The sequence below is a fragment of the Pinus tabuliformis genome, chromosome 6, assembly GCF_031772625.1.
Source record: "Pinus tabuliformis cultivar Carrire ecotype Pingquan chromosome 6, CPIR1, whole genome shotgun sequence".
NCBI lineage: Eukaryota > Viridiplantae > Streptophyta > Pinopsida > Pinales > Pinaceae > Pinus > Pinus tabuliformis.
In genome coordinates, this window is record NC_142292.1 from 1,586,210,422 (window position 1) to 1,586,232,921 (window position 22,500).

The following is a 22,500-nucleotide window of genomic DNA, read 5'->3' on the forward strand; positions in this document are numbered from 1 at the left end:
TATAAAGTAGAATTTCCGCGAAAGAATATGACTAGTCCGTACCCCGTCCATGGAAGGAAAAGGGGTTGTTCTAGAACAAGATTCTTTTGTCAAAGTTATGTGTTTGATGATTTCTAGTCATTCACCTTTGCCTAAACAAGTAGGCTACCAAGGAAAGAGATTCTATTGCGGCAGCAAATGGTAACCATCTTTGGGTAAAAGGCAAGCCTCACCCATTAAAACTAATGTTTTAGAGGATAAGTAGGGGCAGCCTCCAAAGAAAGGGATTCCTTTGCTGCAACAAGTAGTAACCATCTTTGAGTAACCTAATGATAGACATCGCCGAAGAAAGAGTTTCATTTGCGGTAGCAAATAAAACCATTTTTGGATAACCTGAAAGAGGAAAGCCTCACCCATCAAAACGAAAGTTTTGAAGGATAAGTAGGGGCAGCCTTGAAATTGTACCTTATACCCGGGGGCATGCAAACCTTTTGGAGTGTAAGCAAAGAGTGGTCATTGATCGTTTCCTAACTTACATAAAGAAAGGATGAGAGGGAGCATAGCTTTGGTAAGGCGCAAGCTCTATAAAAAATGGGATCTTTCAGGAGACATTCTTATCTTATGACTGGTATTTCGAGCAGTTTTAGCATAAAGTTCATGCTCGTTAAAAAATAAACGCAAGATCCGAGCAGTTTTAACGCGGTCTTCATGCTCGTTAAAAAATAAATAAAAGCAGTGAGCAATGTTTCCTCCAGAGTTTAAGCTCATTTTTATCTAAAAAAAGAACCTATTCCGGTAAATAACCATTGTGATCGTAAATTTATTAGCCATAAAAGCCTTGGTCGTGTTTGCACCCGCCACCTCCATTCCATTTGGCCTATCGTTCACCTCCATATGATTGTTTACCCATTTTGAGGAACAACTGCGAAGAGTGATTCCACTTAGCCATCCTTGTGACACTGCCGTGATTGGAAAATTCCAACCTGCACCTGGAATCTGCTGCTATCCCTGTTTATCACTCGTTCCTCAAAAGACGAGTCTTCTTTGAGCTCTTTTCATCTGACTCGTAAAATATGAAAAGTTTTCCGAGTTTTGGCCTTCCAGCTCGTTAAAAGGACCGGAAGAGCTATCCCTCCTCTAGATTTTAATCTTTTTGGACTTGAGGGATTATTGCACAAAAAGGTCGAGCGCTTGTTTTATTCGGCTCGTTAAAGTAATCGAAAACTCATCCCTTCTGTATTGTTTTATACTTTTTCGGACTTAAGGGATTAGATGACGAAAAAGGAATTGTGGAGTTAACTTTCTGTACCTTTTCAGACTCTCTAAAAATGAAAAGGACCGAGTTGTCTTTGTCGCTAGACTCGTTAAAATGATTAAATAGCGACAAAATTGTCTTTAGACGAGAACGAGTTTCCCTATCGCTAGGCTCGTTAAAACATAGCGATGGGCTTGCCCGAAGGGCAGGTTATAGAACAAGCATATGTTATCCTCCTCAAGCTTGACAAAAATAAAGAGGTACTGGTCAGAAATGACTGGGGAAAAATTGGGAGAACCTCAAAGCTTTGATGGTAGCAAGTCGCTCTTGAACATGACACTTTGTCCTCCGTATCACATCGGGTTGGGTTGTTTCATTCACCGGTCTCATCACCATGGTCTTCGCCAAACCATCCGTATTTGGGGTAATGCTACCGATCCATCACATCAGTGTCGTTATATGTTCAAGAGATGTGTTCAGAAAGAGTCAACCGTGTCCCATCCACTGCCATACATTGTCCTTCATCCACCCATGATCGCCACCCTGAATCATATTTCACAGATTGTTTTCACCTCCACTAAAGTCATTAGCTCCGTTCCGTGTCACTGATGTGGGATTCATTAAGGCCCTCCTTTGACGGATCGCTTCTTGTCGACTTCAGCTCATTATCCAAGAAGTTGATCTAGGAACACCCCCCAGTACTTTGAAGCTTGCATGCCTCAATGGCAAGTTTCTCACTTCCGGCGACAGGTATACATCAATGACCTTCGACCAGAAGATTTTGCGTGGTGTTCGACGCCAAGTCCTTTATTCACACCACGTGAATTGTACTGTAGTACCTTGAGGGTCATTGTCATTATTGGTGATTCCTCTCGCGCTTGTTAATGGTTTACATTATTGACCGGTAATCAAGCGATGTCTTTCCATGTTCGACTTCAGCGCAATTCTCACATGGATCGACTTGTACTTAGAGTGAAGATCGAACGAGATTGAAGACCCCAGATCTAGTTTCATCCATCCGGGCTGCGATATATATTCAGGAAATATAAAGACATTGGATATGTACACTATTGCAGCAGATGATCATCCCCCTCAAAGGATGATAATTTCAGCAGAGAATTATCAGTCTAGCATCAGACGGTCGTCTGTTATGTGTACCAAAATGGATTTATAAAGCTGAGCATGGGAATGCCCGCCTCAGCTAGATCATGAAAGCAGAATGAAGAATAATGTATTGTATTGTATTTTATTGCAGGGCACCTCTCAGCGATTGAATGAACTTCGGATCCTCCTAATAAAGCATTTCACCCGGTAAACGACCTCATACTTTAGGGGGCAACTGTTATAGACATTTTTGTGCCTAACAGCATGGAGCATGAAATGTCGATAATCTGAGGGATCCAAAGTCCCTAAACATGTTGTTCTTACCCTTAGAGGAACAAGGTCTGCAAACCACAGCACTGAAAATCAGTTCTCCACCTGAAAACACTCAAAAACAGGCTATTTCTGGATCATGTCAGCTGCTCCACTGAGCATCTGCGCTGAATGTCAACTGCTCCTCCTTGTACCTGCGCTGAAGGTCAAAACTAATGAAGGCTACCTGCGCTGGGCGAGATTGGCCAAGTGGCACAGTCATTCTGCAAGGTGTCAACTGCCCAGGAAGCTTCCAAACTGACACTTGGTTCAAGGAATTCGCCCTATGATGAGTAAGAAGGTCTTGATCTCCAAGTGGGAGCAAGATTCTCCAAGTGGACTCAAGAACTGAAGATTAACTAAAGTGGGAGAGGACACTAGTCAGCTTTATGCCAGCCTCAAGCTGACTCATCCTTTCTCCAAATCTCCTATATATAGAGCTCTCTCATGAGGTCTAAGGAGGCTGGAATTTTGTGCAAGTAAGGAAGTGCTGTTGGTTTGTGTATAGAGCTATTGGGTGTTTTTCTTGAAGGAGGTGAAGAGGAGATTTCTTTCAGCTGGGAGGTGTTGCTGGATTGGGCCCATTGTGGTTGTAACTCTCTCAGAACTTTACTTCTATTATCAATAAAGTATTTGAAGTTCTTCTATATGCATGCTGTCTTTATGATGAATAGATGTTTGTATATTTGATTTATGCTAATCCTATAATCGATTATGGATGTATGCTTCTTGTAGTTTCCTCTTCTTGTGCTTTTACAGGATCTGTGTGTAGCTGGGCCGGTGAAAGGGCAAGGAGCTAGGAGCAAGCAGCAAGGAGTGAAGACTGGATCGACTATTAGCGCAAGATAACGGTTAGTAGATCATCCTTTTCTTCCCTCTCTCATCTCATAAAGAAGAAACTTTGAATAGCTTTGCATTCAGTTGTTGCTGAAGTACTATCACCTTCAGAGTGGGATAGAGGCATTCTGCATTAGATACTTTTCCCCCCAACACATAAGGATGTCTGGATTTTCCATTACTATTAAATATTCAACTGCATTGAGTTTCATAGGGCTTCCCATTCCTCTACAATTCCAAGAGACAAAATTCATTAAATATTTTGATTGGGGGCAGAGGGACCTTTACCTCTTGAAGGATGGGGGGTTTTCTCCTTGTTCTTTTCTAAGAATGTATCCATACCATAGCCATCTCCTTTGCAACAACTTTGTCTCTTAGTTCTCTATTACATCTTCTTATAGGTCTTTTAGGATGGTCAAGGGAAGAGAGAGAGTCTTTGGACTAATTCCTTGTGATGATTCAATCCAAAGAAGGAGGAGGGGGGATAACGAAAAGAAGGGGAGAGGAAGGGGTGGGGAAGGGAGGGAAGGGGAGAAGCGTGGGGGAGGGGGGAGGAGAGGAGGGGATAACTGGATCATCAAGAGGACCAAAGGGATTAGAGACAAGGAGGGCGAGGGATGAATGAGAGTAGGCCGAGGAGAAGAGGGGGAAGGAAGAGGAGCTGAGAGAATAGGAGCAAAGAGAGAAGGGTTATGAGAGGGATTTTGAGAGGGGATTTGAGAGAATGAAGAGGGTTGAGAAGAAGGTTTGTTTGCTATCTTTTTCTTCTTAACTTGTTCCCATTTTGGATCTTGAGCTTCTACTTCTTCATTTTCTCATTTTTTTTTTTCGGACATCTATTAGCAAAATGACTGTATTCATGGCATACCTTGCATTTGAATGGTATTTTCTCATATTCAAGCTGTTGAATGTGCACCCAGCTGTCGACTTTGATCTTTACTGCTTCCAGAAGCCCTTTTCCTAGGTCGACTTCAACACATATTCTTGCACACGCATGCATATTCTCCTTTGGCTCGCTTCTGTCAATGTATTTTCCCACTGCATTTCCTATTGCTTTAACCGATTCGTCTCCCCAACAATGGAGTGGGAGGTGAGGGAGCCTCACCTAGACTTGCACAACATTCAACACATCTAACTCTGGATCAAAATCTGGAGTCCACCTGTTTAGATAGAGGCCCCTAGTGTCCATGAAATATGGACCATTCTTGAAAATCAAGTCTCTGTCTTCTTTTGTTTCAAAGTGGAAAGTACAATATCCTCTTCCACAAAACCTGATTGAGATTTTTCTACTGATAGAGGAGGAACAATTCTTGAAGACCGGTCTCAAGGTCTTTGGGTCTTTGTTGGTTTATGTGACGTCTCCCATTTCTAGTCTTGTCCCTCTCTTGTCGAGGGTTTAAAAGCTTAATTATGATGGTGTCGTTCTTTTTGGTTCAACTTTATACTATGCATTACACCTAGTGGTTGCTTGGTTATTTGGAATTCATCTAAGGCTGAGTTTCCACGAGTTGGACATATTTTGGGTTGTTGCTTCCTTGGGGTGGCTGGGGGTCTCTGTTGTCTCTTCTATCACTGGCTTACAATCGGGGTGGGGGGGGGGGGGCACTAGTTGGTTGTTACTCTATTTGGTGGAGTTAGTTGTGCCTTCAGTTTTGTGTCTGGTATCCTGTTTATTTGTCCCTAATGCCTTGTAAGAAAGTGCACACTTGCAAAGGGATTGGTGTGAGTGGCTAGCAAGGCTAGTCACATGCTCAACCTTAGGCCCAGGAAGTGGTTGTCATTTATCTCTCAATTACTTATCCTAGCATTTGGGAGGAGATACATCAGTTAGAGACATATGCCATCAATGATCACCATGCCTATTCAGAGCCAAAAATTATGGAGAAGGTCTCCAGTTGGCTTCATGACCCTGGTTATACAAGGGGAAGAAGGAACCAATACCTGCATTCCATCACCTTACATTGGTAGTTGAAGACCCTGTTAGGCCAAGTTTTGAAGGAGAAACATGAAGATAGGAGCGATATAATTTCCTTCCTAAATGAGATCTAGAGGGTGCATCATTATCAATTTTCTTGTCTGGAGAGATTGGATGCTCACTTGGCACATATGGAGAGTCACTTCCAATGTGAGTTCAAGCCCTCTATGCCAATTGGTATAAGTGCAAGGAACCATGCTCCTGTGACATCTTCAAATTCTCGAGTATGTTATTTTGTAGTTATTTTGTTTTATCTTGTAGTCCTATTATGATATGGCACCATTGTGGTCAGTTGCAGTCTCTTTTTGTTGAAACTTTGTCTCTCTTTTTATTGTCCAACATATCTAATTTCCCTTGTGGTGGATTTAGGTCAGTTTATTTTTGACAAATGATCTATCAGCAATGTATCTTGAATTTCAAAGGTAATACAAAATTTTACTGACAAATAAAATATTATGGTTTTGAATATGAATCATTGCTTTAATTTATATGGGGAAATGATTTTAATTTATGACTATTATATATATATTTCACATAGAAATATTATTATTTATAATTATAAGTTTATTAACCAATCTAGATCCATCTTAACTTTGAATCTACCAAATGTCAAGGGGGATCAAATTGCCTGAGGTGCAAACTTCTTTTAGAGTGAAAGGAGATTTTATCCTTGTTAATGCTTGGTAGATATCGAGTTAAGAGGATATAAGTTGGTTTAATTATTGACCTTTATTAAAGCTATTATGATATATGTGCATGAATTGCTCTTCATTTTATATTTAAAAGAAATTTATAAAAAAAATATTTAAATTCATTGGAACTTTATCCTTTAAATAAGTTGCATTAGAGAATAATAACATGTGAAAAACCATGGGTTGTCAAAACCCAGAGTCTGAAAATCATTAATGTTTACATGACATGACAACATATCTTCCATACTAGGTTGGGGAGCACCTCTTGAAACAATTTATTTATTTACTTATTTATTTTTTATTTTTATTTATTTATTTTTATTTTATTTTATTTATTTTTTATCAATTATATGTTATGAAATATCATAGTTGCAAATCTGAATCATTATTATTTAAATTTATTTTAATGTGATATGCATATTATAAATATTTTTCAAAACAAATTGTTTATAATTATAATACTAAAACAAAATTACAATATAATATATTTAATTGAATCAATTTATTATTATTTTTTGTTTCTCACATTATGTTTTCTTATTTTATTTATTTATTTTTTATCTAGCCCTACATTTTACAAACACTACAACATTTCTCTCATACTGGGTTGTAAAGCCCTTCTCGACATAACAATTAAAGAAATTACACATTAAGAAATTTAATCTCTCTCTGTATATATCAAGTTTTAGATGGATCTAGACTTGAATAACCATTTTGGATGTTATCTCTATCTCTCTCTCAGATATATATATATATATATATATATATATATATATTTGTTATTTAAGATGAATTTATGTTGGTTTTATTTTTTAAGACATTGTCACAAATGTATATACCTATATAGTTATTTTTTAATTCTATTTTTTAATGTATTTATGTAACAACATTGTCCTCATACTAGGTTGTAAAACACCTTGTTGTTAACAATTCATCTTCCTTATAGACATAAGGAAATAGGTTGACAACACAATACAAAGACATTTGGTAAGAATGAAAGTCTACCTCACAAACCAATAGCTAATCATGTTAAATGGTATATTTTTCCTTAAATCAAGATGATGAGTCAACCTACGCATGTGACTGGTGACAACTAAGGACATTTGTTTTCTCCTTCAAATTTATATATGTTCAATATTGGAACGAAGGAAAGGTATATACATATAAGCAAGTTGTTGGTTATGGATATTAATGTGGGGTTGCAAGGTACTAACACTTTTAATCTCTCCTAGGTTAAAGAGAATGATGAATTATATTTTTAGTATAGACCCTAATGCCCAACATTTTTGTCAATTGAATCTAGTTAAGACACTTAATAGAGAAGTGTTATACTCCTTATCCAAGTTCAATTATTGCAAGTAACATATTGTCAAGCTTTTATTAAAAACTTGTTTATTTTAAATGACATTTTCATATTTTAGAAAAAAATGTCCCCAAAATATATTTACAAACAACAAATAAATAAAAGAATTTCTAAATTGATTTAAGAGAAATATTTATTCCACTAAATTACTTTTTAAGTTAAAATGAATAAACTGGACATGAAAATACACATATTCAATAATAATAATAAATTTATTTAAAAGGAAAAAAGTGTATATATAAAAAATAATAGCAAATTTATCTCTCTCTCCATATAGAAGTTGATGTATAAGACTTGCTTATTTATAAAATGGAGAGCTTCCTTTCGGTAATGATCTAATTGTCTAGATTACAATAGCTTGCATATCCCACTTCTCTCTAAATTTGAATTTATGTGTTATAAGGAGGAATCACATTCTTAAACATTATGCTCAATGGGTTAGCTCAATTAGTCTGAAAAAAGTTGCCTCAATGTGGAGTTTGCCATGAATTTCCTAAATGTAGTTTGATGGAGGTTTTAATTTATTTAGTTACCAATTTCTGCCATGGTTAGAAATTAATTACCCTTCGTTCAAATAATATAAGAAAAATGGGAAGGCCTGAAGAGGTTTTCTCTAGAAAAAAATATATGTTTTGAAATAACTTTGTATTGTGGTTTAAAGACAATTTGGAGTGCTTGTTATGAAGATGACCCAAGTTCAAATCCTAATGGACTAACTCCTCTCCTACGTGGAGTTTTCCATTTATGACTTCCAAATCTTAAGTACATCACCTTTATTAAGCATTTGCTCTAATAAATGTGGCCAAAAATTGTGTCTTCTTGGACTTTCTGCTAATCGTTGTCACTGTTTTATTGTAGCATGCAAACATATAATATGTTATGGAAAAATGTAATATGTAATTTGTATTGGCTTAGTACTAACAACCTCATCCTCACAATTAAAAATGTCAACAAAATGAGATTAAAGTTCTGGGGTTTTCAATTAATTAGGTTATTTTTCTTTGAAAAACATATTATAATAAAATAAATCAATATAAATTCATCTCAATTTTGATACTCAAACATCAATATATTTGTATCTTATTCTTTTTTCTAATCATCTCAATATTTAATAAATCCAAAGTTTAGTCAAATTTTACTAACATGTTTGGTTTCGAAGGGCCCCATCTTATAAAGTGATCCAATTATGAAACTCCACAGTAGTTGGAAGGAGACATATAAAATTCCACCAATGCTAAGGGTTGGTGTGGCCCAAACCAAACACGATCTCAGGGTAGTTTTGACAATGTAAATACCCTTAGATCAAAAATTCTTAAATCATAAACCAATATGACAAAAAACAAACACTCTAACAAGTTCTTAAAAAAATAAACACACACACACAACAAAGTACAAGACAAACATAAAATCTCCTCAAATTCATTCAATTTTATACCATCAATACACTTCATAATCACCATGTTAGGTCCCTATACTACTAGTGTAACCCCTTATTGTTAGTAGTGCAAACCCCTTATTATATTGTTGTGCCCATGTAGTCCCCAGATTGTTATTATTGTGCCCCATAGAAGCCCACTATTTTTATTGTTGTGCCCTTACATTATTATTGTTATGTCGGCTTCGATTATATTATGACCCCTTAGACTCCCATATATAGAAAGTAGGTCTTGTCATTTGTATCATCCTAGAATTGTTCATTTGTGTAATGTAAAGGAGGTTTCCCCCTCAAAGAGGCTTATTTCTAAGTCGTTGATCTATATTTTCTATCTTTTTGTGAGTTGGTTTCATAACATTTGGTATCAGAGCTTTGGATTCTAGGGTTTCGCTGCTCCAAAAAGGTCATTGTGGTGAAAAACTCTTTTAACTTTTTTTTCCTGCAACGTTCCATAAGCTACAACAAAAAACCATTTGAGACAAAATCTCGTTGAACCTCGGGTCCAAATTTTCGATCTTGTATCACTATTTTTTCGGAGATCCGATCTGAGGAAGTAAGGGTTGTTGCAAGATCCAGAATTCCATCTCAAACAGGTCATCGTGGAATTTTCGCTATAATTTATTTTCTACGAAGGTTAAGACTCTGAAATTAAAACCCGTTTGAGCTAAAAACTTAATGAAGTTTGGGCCCGAATTTCAGATCTTGTTTCACTATATTTTCGAAGATACAATCCAAGACATTTAGGGTTTCTGCAGGCTCCCGAATTACATCCCAAACAGGTGACCTTGGGAAAATCATCATAAATTTCTCTCTGAGCATTAGATTGAAATTTCGTAAGAAGTTACAGAAAGAAGACGGACCGTAGTTTTCTGTGTATCGGTTTCAGGTCCTAAGGTTGAAATAGTGACTCGTGGCACTTCGTACGATTCCACTCTACTGAACCAGTCTATAATCAGGTCAACGTGGGAGATTTGACATAAATCTTCCTTGGAGAATCCAATATTGATCCGACTTATGGGGTTAGAAAGAGGACTCAGAGGGTTACCAAAGGACACAATTTTAGATATTGGAGATTCAAAATTACAGAGATATAGCAGATTCATTATCGAACTCCTAAAATCAAGAAAAAGCGATATGAGGAAGTTTGATGGCAAGGATCCAATAAATTGGATACTAAAGATGGAGCAATATTTTGATCTACATGGTGTGCAACTGTTATAAAAGGTATATATTGCATCTTTATATTTAGAACTGAATCATTTTTTACGGTATAAATGGATTTTCTCTCGTAAATCAATTGTCACTTGATCAATTTTCACAGAAGAAATGATAGCACATTATGAGGATACAAAGAGTAACACCTTCTTTAGTCAATTGATAAATCTCAAACAAAAGGGTTCAATGGCAGAGCACATTGAGGACTTCCAAAAATTGAATATAAGGGTAAATGATATTCCAGATAAGCAAATGATTGATTTCTTCATAGGGACTTTAAAGGATAACATTCAACACAAGGTTCGTCTTTGGGAACCTGATTCATTGGAGAAGGCATTCAGGGGGACAAGAAAAATTGAAAGCGGAATTATGGAAATAAGGAATCATACCACTCACAACTATAAATATGGAAGTGTTTTTGCTCCTAGCCTTCCACAACCTACAAGGTTTACACAACAACAATTGGAAGAAAAAAGAGAAAAAGGGCTTTGTTACAGTTGTGATAGCAAATGCACTAAAGGTCATAGGTGTGCTGAGAAGAAATTATTTTACATAGATTGTGAAGAGGAGGAAGAAAATGATCAAGAAATGTCAAAAGAAGAGAATATACACCAGGAACCAACCCCAGAGAAAGAAGAAATGAATCCTACCATATCTTGTAAAGCATTGGCAAGAATTACCACTCCTCAAACTCTCAAGATAGAAGGACATATCAAGAAGAAAAAGGTTCAAGAAGCAAACTATCACATCGAGCATCAAGAAATGAATCCGACAATATCTTGTAATGCATTGGCTGAAATTACCACTCCTCAAACTATCAAGATAGAAGGACATATCAAGAAGAAAAAGGTAATAGTGTTGATTGATTCAGGCAGTACCAATAATTTTATTCATTGTAAGATAGCGAAGGAATTGAATGCTTCCTATATCCAGCACCACAGTGTCAAGTGATGGTTGTAAATGGAAGAACTATAAATTGCTCTACAAAGTTCCATAATATCAAGCTACCCATGGGAGAATATGTTTTGAATAGTCCAATGCTTTCCATTCCAATGGGTGGTGCTAATTTTGTACTAGGAGTCCAATGGCTACAATCTTTAGGTACGATAACTTTTAATTTTTAAGAACTCTTCTTGAATTTTTTCAGAAGGAAAGGAAGTTGAATTAAGGGGTATCACAGGGAAACTAGAAAAGATAATCAGCTCTAATGGCATGACAAAGCTTCTAAAGGAAGAACAACATGGCATAATTGCACAATTATGTTCGCTAGAGGTTCCCACGTCGAAATCATCTATTTCTCCAGATCTCCAGAAAGTCTTGGACAATCATTCCAAGGTATTTGAGACTCCCAAAGTCCTCCCACCTATCATGATCATGATCATGCTATTCATTTTCCAGGAAGTGTTCCTCAAAACATCAGGCCTTGCAAATATCCCTTCGCACAAAAGAGTGAAATTGAACGCATGGTTGCAGAAATGCTAGAGGCTGGTATAATTCAACCTTGTCAAAGTTATTTCTCTGCTCCAGTAGTGTTGGTGCACAAGAAGGATGGATCATGGCACATGTGTCTAGATTATAGGGAGCTCAATAAGCTCACTATTAAAGATAAATTTCTCATTCCTCTCATTGATGAATTATTGGATGAATTACATGGAGAAATTTACTTCAGCAAGTTGGACCTTCATGTAGGATATCATCAAATCATAATGAAGACTGAAGACATTATGAAAACAACATTTAGAACTTATGAGGGTCATTATGAATTTTTGGTCATGCCTTTTGGCCTTACCAATGCACCTTCTACATTTCAAGGTTTGATGAATTCCATTTTCAAACCATTCCTTAGAAAATTCGTGTTAGTATTTTTTGATGATATACTAATCTACAGTGCCCACACGACTTTGGATTGATGGTGAATGGGTGCACTGTTAAGGCACTCCTTGCGATAGGTCACTGGTTCAATTCCCCTATGGGTGCTTACCTAACAAAAAAAAAAAAGATACTAATCTACAACAAGTCTTAGAAGGATCATGTTCAACATGTTGATAGAGTGCTCAGACTATTGGAGGAGAAACAATTATATGCAAAAACCTCCAAATGTTTCTTTGGAGTACAAGAGGTGGAATACTTAATTTTATTATTTATTGATTTAATTATTATATTAATTACTTAATTTTTTTATTTATTGATTTAATTATTATATTTATTACTTTTATGTAAAAATTATCAATTACTTAACTACTATATTTGATTTAATTAATAGAAATGAACTTAATTTTAATATTTACTAATATTTATTTATTTTCTTACCAATTAAAGTATTTATATTTGGTTAGTTGGTTTTATTTAATTTATTTATTCAATTAATTAATTTAATTAAATAATTAATCTTATAGGATTGGTGAGATATTTTTATAGTATTATCTATAATTCCTAGGGTTAATTTTTAATTGTTTAAATTTACAACTATATGTATTTTATTGGTTGTGTTTTAATGTTATCAAGTTTTATGAGAAGTAATCTATTACTAATTTATGTTTAAATTAGTCCAATGATTTAATGTTTAAGGAGGATGATTAAGGTAAATTTTATACTGATTTTTAAGAGAGGAGGGAAGGTTAATATAAGGGATAAGAGCTGATTATTGTTTTTTTAAGATTTCAAGTAAAGGTTTCCAGGTGTTACTTAGTTTTAATCCATCATCCCGGTTAAAGTTGTTTTTCCTTTTTTCTATTTCAATGGCTTCTTTGATTTTCCTTTTAAGATAGTGTTCTTCTTTTTTAACAAGTTTGGCTTCTTCCATGCAGATGTAATGAGAGGAAGAGTGAACATGTTCTGCTAAGGCTGATTTAGAAATTCTTTCTCTTCTTAAGTCAGCAGTGTGTTCTTTAATTCTAATATTAAGAGACCTACCTGTTTCACCTATGTATTCCTTACCGCATGAGCAAGGAATCACATAAACACCTTTCTGAAGGTTAGGGTTTATGGGATCTTTAACTGAGTTGAATAATTGTCTGATGGTGTTAGCAGGGGTGAATGCTACATTAATGTTATGTTTATTGAGAACTTTAGTAATTTTATCCATGGTACCTTTTATGTATGGAAGGGAGACCTTAGGAGTTGATAAATTTTGATCATTAATATTATTGTTATTTTTCTTTAGGGATAGTTGCATGGCTTTCTTGATGGTATTTCTATTATAGCCATTTAGCTCAAACACTTTGTGAAGATGGTTGAGTTCATCATTTAAATGGTCAGGATCAGATATTCTGACGGCCCTAGTGGTTAAGGTCCTAATGATGCCTATCTTCTGTTTAGGGTGGTGATGGGAATTTGCATGTAGATATCTTTCTGTATGAGTTTTCTTTCTATAGACCTAGAAACCAAGAGACCCTTCTCTTTTAGTTAGAAGGACATCAAGAAAGGGAAGTTGGTTGTTGTTTTCAATTTCAATGGTGAATTTTATATGGTCAGAGAGGCTATTTAAGTGATTGAGGAATAGGTCAAGTTTTTCTTTTCCATGACTCCACTTAGCAAATATGTCATCTACAAACCTTTTCCATTCTTCAGGGGTGTATGGAAATGACCTAAGAGCCTTCTGTTCAAAGTGCTCCATAAAGATGTTGGCAATTATGGGGGATAGAGGAGAACCCATAGCCACACCATGAGTTTGTTCATAAATTATTCCTTTGAAACTGAAGTACGAAGATTTCAAGCATAGTTCTAAAAGATCCACAGTTTCTTTATCAGTGAGGTTTCTCATGATCTCAATAGCTTCATCAATAGGAATCATGGTATAAAGGGATACAATATCAAAGCTAACCATAAGATCTTCGTCTTTCATTTCGATGTTATTAATCCATTGAACAAAAGAATAGGAGTCTTTAATATAAGAAGGGGTATTAGGAGGAAAAGGGGTTCCATTCTATTGGAGTGCATTTTGTGTGATAGATGAGTAAAATAGCAAAGAGTGGATAGAGGGAGAGAAAATATATAAGGTTTGTGTACTATAGTAGCCCATGGGACATAAGTCTCACTCCTTTGTACTTGGATTCATTTCCATTCAGAGAAAGAGAGAGCATAATAGCCTTTCCTTCGAGTTGGGTTTTCTTCCATAAGGTTTTACCAAATCATATCTTATGTTTATTGTGGTTTGTGAGTTTTGTTTATTTGTTCTCTATTTTCCATATTTTATCTAGTAAATGCATAAGAATAACACAATAATTAATGAATATAGAAATATAAGGAGAAGTTAACCCTCATAAGGTACATTTCCGATTTTCAAATATATTTTAGTAGATATGTTGTGACGAACTATCCAGTGGAATATAGACAACAATTTATAGATCATATTGGTATCATAAGAAGTTTATTTGGGTATATTGTGGGGAATTATAGGGGATCCAATTCAGCTAAGCTAAAAGTCATAAAACCCCAGTTATGGTTGATGAATCTATTAATAACCCTCAAGTTCCTGTAGAGGAAAGGTTTGTGCAGCTAAAAGTACAAGTTGTAGATATAGACCATAATGTGAGCCTCGTTATGCTAGTCTTAACTAATAAACTCAGGATATTTGGAGAAGACTAAGGTTCTAGCTTAAAGGTCAGATTGAAGGGGAAATAACAAATTAGGAAGAACCAAAGAATGAGTCTATTAACTTGAAAAATAACAACCCAACTTGAGTACCATGAACCATTCATAGTCCCTGTTCAAGATGGAAGCGAAGGTCAACATCAAGCCATATCAAGGTGAGATTGACACTTTGAAGTTAAATCACTAGTTATAGCAAGTAGAGGTACATTTTTGTTTTTACCATATAGGGGAACAACATAAAATTTGTTTTTTTTCATTTGAAGTTAGAGGGCCATGCCTTGATCTGGTGGGAAATCCACACATAAAAATTGAGGTTGGAGGGACATCCTCTAGTGTGACTAAGTTGGAAGGTTTCAAAACTCTCATAAAGTCCTAGTTTTACCTTATCGAGTGTGTGAAAGACCAATGGATTTGATGGCATTACTTCAAATAGAGACAAGGGCATAATGGACAAAGAGTACAACACAAATTTAGGAAGATGGAAATAATGTTGTGTATCTCCCTAAAGAACCCATACATACACCTGAAGTATTTGGGGGGTCTAGACAATCATTTGTGAAAGCAAGTTACATTTTTCAAACCCAAAATGGTGGATGAGGCTTGTGTACAAGAAAAATTCCTAGAGAAGATAGGTTAGATGAAAGGGAAATCAATTGGATCAAAGCATAAGGAGCATCAGGAAGCTTCCAAGGAGGGGTAGAATACAAAAAGATAGCAACCGTAACACACTAATCAAAAGATCCCTACAACCATTGTAACATTAGTAGTCATACATAGGAGAAGTGTTGGAAGTTGCATCCATAGCTCAACCAGAAGAAAATAAGGAAAGATGCTAGGAAAAAAATATCATGGCCACTGATTCAAGCAACAAGGTGGAAAGAAACTCAAATGTGGATGATTTTTTTTTTTTTATGCTGATGACCATCCTAACCCATACACATTGGGATGGGTCAACAAGGAGGCAAAGATAAAAGTAACCAAATAATGCAGAATCAAATTTGCTATTGTTGTTGATTTTATTAGTGAAGTAGATTTGGATGTAGTTCCACTTGATGTACATGGAGTTGTAATTGGGAGTCTACATGTAGGATGTGATCTTCATGTGGTGATCCAATCAATACCACCCTATAAAGGAAAAAAATCCTTCATTATCAATGTGCGCAAGGGCAAGTCAAATATCTCGCTAATAAGTGCTAGCGAGGCTAAGAAGTTATTCGGTTCTAGCAAGAAATATGTTTTGTTGTTTTCAAGAGAAAACCAGTTTGTGGAAGGGTTCACGAGAGCTAAGTCATCCCTACAGTGGTGTACCAAGGAACATAAACAATAACTAGAAGAGTTGCTACATGAATACAAGGGTGTTTTTAAGGAGCCAAAAGGATTACGACTCAAGAGGGAAATGGTGCATGAGATCCAATGTTTGTCAGACTCTTTGTTTCCAAACATTGAGCTTTATAGGTAGTCAATTATAGAGGCAAATTAGGTGAAGAAGCAGTTGAAGTAGACCAAGTATGTCACCATGTGGTTCACCTATAATTGTACCTAAGAAGGATGGAACCTAGAAGATGTGCACTGATTACAAGGTGTTAAACAAAATTACGCTCAAGAACAAGTACTCCCTACCCAATATAGATGATATATTGGATCGGTTGCAACAAGCCAAATACTTCACCAAGCTAGACTTAAAGTCAAGGTATCTCTAGGGTTGAGTTAGAGAAGGGGATACCTAGAATACCGCCTTCAAAACCATACAAGGTTTGGATGAGTGGTTAGTTCCATTGTTTGGCCTATGCAATGCACAAGCTATGTTCATGAAGTTATTGAATGATATATTGCACCCTTTTATAGATTCATTTGTCATTTTTTAATTTGGATAATATATTGTTGTACAATGTTACCTACGAGGAGCACATCTTACATTTGATGCAGTTTCTATAGACATTAAAGAAGCACCAATTGCTTGAAAATCTCAAGAAGTGTGAGTTTGCACATTAGCCTTTGGTGTATCTGGGATATGTGATATGTGGAGGAAAGTTGAAGATAGATCCTTCTAAGATTGAGGCCATCATGAAGTGCATGGTGCCTACTTATGTTTCTAAGGTCAAGGGTTTCATTGGAGCAACATAGTACCTAAGGAAGTTCATAACCTCCCTTTTAGTAGTAACAACACCACTTCACACCATAACAAAGAGTGGCAAAAATTTCCTATGCGGAAAGGGTCAACAGAGGTATTTTTAGGAGTTAAATAAGACGATTAATCAAACAACGATTCTAGCATGAATGAAATTTAAATAGTCCTTCGAAGTGGAGACAAATGCGAGTGGGTATGCTATGGGAGTAATCTTGATGCATGGAGGAAGGTTTGTGTGCTACCATTTCAAAGTTTTTCATGGGGTGGATAAGGAGCTATATTTGGTTGGGTGTGTGTTATATTATTTCCATGACTAGCCCCAAGCGCGAAGTTGGGGGGTTAGAAGGGGGGGCGACCAACCTCCCTTTCGTTGCACTGGGGTTGGCAGCCCCCCCTATCGGGGGGTTTAAGTGGGGCAATAGCCCCCCTCTATGGGGTCTAGGGAAATGCCCTGGGAATTATTTTTATGGACCCTATATTAGGTGGGCGGACCTACCTATGGTTTTGTGCATGGGTTTTGCAAATGGTTTTAGGCATGATGGTTTTCTACCCATGGTATCTTATAGATTCGGTTAAGGGAATTATAGTTATGTTCTAATACAGGTTAATGGACTGGGGTTTATGGATGCTTCGACATGTATATATATGTATTGAAACATTGAAAGGAATATAATGAAAAATTAATCTGGTAGTCCCAGTTTTGGGATCTAGGGGAAAATCTCTGTGTATATTTGTTTTATGTTTTATGCTCTCGCCATTGTTTATTTTATGTTTTTAAGAATTCATTTGTAGGTAATTTATGTACAGGGTTAAAACCAACATTTGGTATTAGAGTTTTTTTGGCTTCAAGGGGAAGCGTTTGTTGCTGAGGGGTTTTGATCGGGCCTATGGTAGACCTTGTTTAATGGGAGATCCGCGGGATCGATTCTTGTGGTGAAATAAAATGGCGAGCAGTGGAAAGATAAAGATTGAGAAATTTAATGGTCAGAGTTTTGAGTTGTGGAAACTCAAAATGGAGGATCTGGTGGTGGATAAAGATCAGTGGACAGCTATAGATATGGGTACTAAACCGATGACAACGTTAGATGAAGACTAGACGAAGTTGGATCAGAAAGCAAACAACACAATACTATTGTGTATCTCAGATTCAGTATTGTTAAATGTATCAGGGGAAGCTACGATGAAGGATTTTTGGGACAAGTTAGGGACTTTGTACCATTCTAAGTCTCTGGTGAACAAATTGTTCCTACGGAAAAAACTGTATAACTTGAGGATGAAGGATGGAGACTTAGTGACAGAGCATCTAAACACCTTTAATACTGTGGTAAGTTAGTTGTTATCTGTTGATATTAAAATTTCAGATGAAGATAAGTGCATCCATTTGTTGTGTTCTCTACCAAATTCATGGTATAGTCTGGTTGTTGCAATAGGTAGCAATACATCTACCTTGAAGTTTGATGAAATAGTATCATCCTTGCTTTCGGAGGAGATGAGATGGAAAAACATGGAGGGACATAATGGAGATGCCTTGTCTATACAAGGATGGAACCATAATAGAAATAAAAATAAGTCCTTGAGTGGGAGATCTAAATCTCCAAGAAAACCTATAAAGGTGTGCTAGAAATGTGGAAAGGAAAGGCACTTCAAAAAGGATGTAGATCTAAAGCTCCTGACAAAGGAAAGGGATCTAATGATGCTCCTTATGCAGAGGTGAAAACAACCTCAGATGAAGGTGGGGATGTGTACTTGGCTTCTTATTCAAGTACACATGTAGATCATGATGCATGGTTGATTGACTCATGTGCATCCTTTCACTTCACTCCTCACGGGGATTGTTTCTACGAATATGAGAAATATGATGGTGGTGATGTCTTCTTAGGGGATGTCAGGAAGGCTATTATTGTCCGTTGTAGAAAAGTCAAGTTGAAGTTGCAATTTGGAAGGATTATAACACTTCCGGGTGTTCTGCATATTCCTGCATTGGCTAGAAATCTGATTTCTGTAAGTAAGATGGATGATGCAGGTGTAAAAACAATGTTCAAGAAAGATACTTGCAAGATAGTTTGGGGAGCACTGGTATTGATGTGGGGAGTTTAGATTGGAACTCTGTACAAACTTTTGGGTAGCTGTTATGAAACCAGCTCACAAAAATATAGAAAAAGATAGATGAACGCCTTAGAAATAAGCCTCTTCGAGGGGGCATCCTCCTTTACATTACACAAATGAACAATTCTTGGATGATACAAATGAAAAGACCTCCTTTCTATATATAAGAGTCTAAGGGGTCATAATATAATCAGAGCCGACATAACAATAATAATGTAAGGGCACAATAATAACAATATTGGGCTTCTATGGGGCACAATAATAACAATATGGGGACTACATGGGCACAACAATATAATAAGGGGGTTGTACTAATAACAATAAGGGGTTACACTAGTAGTATAGGGACCTAACATGCCCCTCTCCTTCAAAAAGTGTTGTCCTCAACGCTTGAGTAGTTCTTGATGCTTTTGTATAAATTCTTGTCCTCCCATGTGGAATCTTCAGCGGGTAAGTTCTTCCACTTGATGAGATACTATAAAATTGATCTATTTCGTAGCTTTCGATTTCTCAGTTCTATGATTGCTTCAGGTTCCAATATGATTTTTCCTTCCTTGTCAAGTTCTCGCAATACTGTTTGAACTGGGATCTTCTGCAACTTTTGAATGAGTTTCGACTCCTTTGGGCATATGGAAATATGTAAGGCCTGCTGTTTGGAGGAACACTTCATGGAATCAAATGAATAACATGATCATGATGACGAATAGGTGGGAGGCCTTTGGGAGTCTCAAATACCTTGGAATGATTGTCCAAACGTTTTGGAGATATGGAGAAATACATGATTTCGATGTGGGATCCTCTAGTGAACATAATTGTGCAATTACACCCGGTTGTTATTTATTTATAAGCTTTTTCATGATGTTAGAATTGATTATCTTTCCAGGTTTTCCTTTGATACCCCTCAATTCAACTTCCTTTCCTTCCAATTTTTTTTTCAAGAAAAGTTCTTGAAAATTAAAAGCTATCGTAGCCAAAGATTGTAGCCATTGGACTCCTAGTAAAACATCAACACCACCCATTGGAATGGAAAGCATTGGGATATTCAATACATATTCTCCCATGGATAGCTTGATATTATGGCACTTTCTAGAGAAATTTATGGTTCCTCCACTTGCAACCATCACTTGACACTCCGGTGCTGGATATAGGAAGCAATTCAATTCCTTGGCTATCTTACAATCAATAAAATTATGGGTACTGCCCGAATCAATCAACACTCTTACCTTTTTCTTCTTGATATGTCCTTCTATCTTGATAGTTTGAGGAGTGGTAATTTCTTCTAATGCATTACAATATTTGGTCGGATTGATTTCTTGAGACTCGATGTGATCTTTCAATTCTTGAACATTTTTCTTCTTGATATGTCCTTTTATATTGATAGTTTGAGGAGTGGTAATTCCGTCCAATGCATTACAAGATATGGTCGGATTCATTTCTTCTTTCTCAATGTGATCTTTCACTTCTTGAACCTTTTTCTTCTTGATATGTCCTTCTATCTTGAGAGTTTTAGGAGTGGTAATTCTTTCCAATGCTTTACAAGATATGGTTGGATTCATTTCTTCTTTCTCTGGGGTTGGTTCCTGGTGTATATACTCTTCTTTTGACATTTCTTGATCGTTTTCTTCCTCCTCTCCACAATCAATGTAAAATAATTTCTTCTCGGCACACTTAAGACCTTTAATGTATTTGTTATCACAATTGTAACAAAGCCATTTTTCTCTTTTTTTCTTCCAATTGTTGTTGTGTAACCCTTGTAGGTTGTGGAAAGCTAGGAGAAACAACACTTCCATCTTTATAGTTGTGAGGGGTAGACTTCCTTGTTGCCATAATTTTGCTTTCCACTTTGTAACAAAGCCATTTTTCTCTTTTTTCTTCCAATTGTTGTGGTGTTTCTCTAAAGAAGGTGTTGCTCTTTGTATCCTCATAATGTGCTATCATTTCCTTCGTGAAAATTGACCATGTAACAAGTTGTTTACAAGAACAAAGCCCTTTATACCATAAAAATTGATCCGGTTATAAATATGAAGATACAATACATACCTTTTGTAACAGTGGTACACCTTGTAGATCAAAATATTGCTCTATTTATAGTATCCAATTTACTGTATCCTTTCCATCAAACTTCCTCATATCGCCTTTTCTTGATTTTAGGAGCTCGATCTTGAAATGACTGTAACTCTATACTTTCAGATCTCAAAGTTCTGAAATTGTCTCCTGCAGTAGCCCTCTGAGTCCTCTTTCTAACCCCGCAAGTCTGATCAGAATTTGATTCTCCAAGAAAGAGTTATGCCCAATCTCCTAAGATGACCTGATTATATAATGTTTCAGTAGAGCGAACTTGTATGACGTGCCACATGTCACTGTTTTGACCTTCGGATTTGAAAACTATGCACAAAAAACTACAGTCCGTCCTCTTTCTGTAACTTCTTACGAAATTTCAATTTGTTGCTCAGAGAGAAATTTATGACAATTTTCCTAAGGTCACCTGTTTAGGATGTAATTCAGGAGTCTGCAAAAATCCTAACTTCCTCAGATCATATATCCGAAAATATAGCGAGACAAGATCTGAAATTTGGATCCGAGATTCAGAACGATTTCTTCTCAAATGGGTTTTTTCTTTAGCTTCTGAAACTTCGTAGCGAAAAGGTTATAGCGAAAATACCACGATGACCTGTTTTAGATGAAATTTTGGAACTTGCAAAAACTCTAACTTCCTCATCTCATATCTCCGACAATATAGCGAGACAAGATCTTAAATTCGGACGTGGTTCAACAAGATTTCTTATCAAATGGGTTTTTTTTTAAGCTTCTAAAATGCCACAGAAAATTTTTATAGCAAAAATACCATGATGACTTGTTTGGAGCAACGAAACCCTAGAATCCAAAGCTCTGATACCAAATGTTATGAAAGCAGCTCACAAAAGAATAGAAAAGATAGATAAACGCCTTAGAAATAAGCATCTTCGAGGGGGCAACCTCCTTTACATTACACAAATGAACAATTCTTGGATGATACAAATGACAAGACCTCCTTTTTATATATAGGAGTCTAAGGGGTCATAATATAATCAGAGCTGACATAACAATAATAATGTAAGGGCACAATAATAACAATAGTGGGCTTCTATGGGGCACAATAATAACAATATGGGGACTACATGGGCACAACAATGTAATAAGGGGGTTGTAATAATAACAATAATGGGTTACACTAGTATTATAGGGACCTAACAGTAGCACTGTTATTGATGGGTGCAACAATTCTGTGGTTCCTGAAAGTGGAGTAGAAAACCTTGTGGTCTCTGGAGAAAATACCATGCTATGGCATTAAAAGCTTGGACATATTGGAGAGAAGGGCCTTTGAATACTTCATGGTAATGGTATGGTAGCAGATATGTCTAATTGCTATTTGGATTTCGATTTCTATGAAGATTGTGTATATGGGAAGCAAAATCGGTTGAGTTTCCCCTCTTGTGCTAAGGGGGCGAAAGGGATATTAGAGCTTGTGC